Genomic DNA, 2,296 nt, shown 5'->3' with positions numbered 1-2,296 from the left:
CTAAGTTAAAAATGAATACCCTAACATATCACAGACAAAAGAAATTGTACACTTCTTTTGCCGTAACTATTAGTAAAACACTCCTAACTAGCTAGGACTTTCTAATAAAGCAATAAACCCTAGCAAAGCACTTCCTAGTTTGATCTGGTCCTTTCTGGCATCTATCTGCACACGTTCGTGTGAGCTCCTACGACAACAATGCGATTTACAAACAGAATTCGCTCGGCGCTCTGGCCGTTACAATAATAAGAATATTTCTACTTCACATTTGTTTAACACACTTCTACCATAAAATACTTAAACGTACCTTAAGCTAACATTGGTTATATGAATAATCATATTAATGAATGGAACCTACCTTACCGTGAGTCAGTGTGTCCTTCTTTCCCTGCAAGTGTGCTTGATTTACTTTTTGTAAAATAATTTACAGTTTACGTTTTACAACGGATAACGCGATTTACAAGCTTTTTTTTAAGCAAGCTAGGTTCAATCCAGGCAAGATTCGCCTATTTTACGTATATAGCGGCCTTGAGAGGTAGATACGTAAACGGAAATAATTGAGGGATTTCAAGAGGGAATTGCTTTAACTTACCGTAAACTGATAGTTATCATTAATTTCTTTAGAGGGAAGGTCGCCAGAAAACTCAGCTCGTTACTTTACAGATATTTATTTACAGAAAGGCCCGTGCTGGCCTGGAGGAAAGGTAAATGATATTGGCCCCCGGACGTGGGGCTTAGAATCTCTCATTCAATTCAAGCTGATTTTCATTCACTTGGGGTAATGCACACTTGCGGGCAGAGAGACGGCACGTGACTCATGGAATCTGGAAAGAATCCCAGATTAAACGACATAAAAGAAAAAATGACTTCTTGCTTTTATTAATTAATTCTCTAATACTGGGGAGAAGGAACTTTTAAGTTTCACTGAAGCATGCAATGACTCCATTGGTCTGGGGACGATCACACAAGGGAAGCATGCGGCCATGAGGCAGTGAGAGGGAACAAAAGGATGAATTCCTTTTGTTGCTGGAAATTGAATTGGGAGAATGAGGATCAAAATTATAATAGGTGATAAGGGACTGGCAATATGTTGTTTCACAGACGTACTGGATGTCTGTTCAGTGGCTCTTTGTAGAAAAGCATGGCCCCCTTTGTCTGAGGCCTGGGTCATCGGCGAGCGCCACTCACACCCTGGTAGGCCTAACAGGAAGGCAGGTAATTTGACTCTGTCCGAGATCACGTCTCGCAGGCCGCGGGGGTGACTAGGACATTAATTCAGTTGGTTGCTTGTGGGTGGAGGTCAGCTTAACCCCCACGATCAAGGCAAATCCTGGAAAACAAGCATACAGCCAGCAGAGGGGGTCACAGGAAAGAGAGCTTAAGGTATAGGTTCTAAGAAGTACCAATCTGCCATACACCTTCCCTTTTGAGATACGTCCCTACAGCTGATAAAAGACTCTTTTTCCCCCACCTGGGGAACTTCCTATCTCTAGCGCGGCGGTTTTGGGTTCCCGCGTTTACTAAAAATCAGCTGATATTCTAAAGAATGGCTGCCGCCGTTTTCCAAATCGAATTAATTAATTAATTGCGGGGTAGACGAACGATCTATAAACGTCACAATATATATATATATATATATATATATATATATATATATATATATATATATATATATATATATATATATATATGATGAATAATCACATCGAACCGTGATCCATTTATATATCAATTCAAGCTACAAATGTCCTTTAATATCTAAATTCACTTTACCTCCCAAATGATATATTTTCATATATGTACCGGAGGGGAATTTTTTTTTTTAGTTGATAATAATTTCGTCCCCCCATGGGATCGAACCACCGTCCAAGTGGACGGGGACGAAATCAGGACAGTCACTGACTGTCCTGATTCGTCCCGTCCACTTGGATGGTGGTTCGATCCCATGGGGGGACGAAATATTATCAACTAAAAAATTCCCCTCCGGTACATATATGAAAATATATCATTTGGGAGGTAAAGAATTTGAAGATATTAAAAGGACATTTGTAGCTTGAATTGATATATATATATATATATATATATATATATATATATATATATATATATATATATATATATATATATAATATATATATATATATAAGAATAAAATGTTCCATTGTAAGTTTAGATTAACCTGACTGTTGACAATATCTATAAGCCAGTTTGAGTCCTCCCGAAAGTACAATCACAGGAAACGTGTTGAATGCATGATTTATTCAATAAAACAACAGAGTGCCACATTCAATGCCAA

The sequence above is a fragment of the Macrobrachium nipponense genome, chromosome 22, assembly GCF_015104395.2.
Source record: "Macrobrachium nipponense isolate FS-2020 chromosome 22, ASM1510439v2, whole genome shotgun sequence".
Lineage (NCBI taxonomy): Eukaryota > Metazoa > Arthropoda > Malacostraca > Decapoda > Palaemonidae > Macrobrachium > Macrobrachium nipponense.
Note: the sequence above shows the minus strand (reverse complement) of the source record.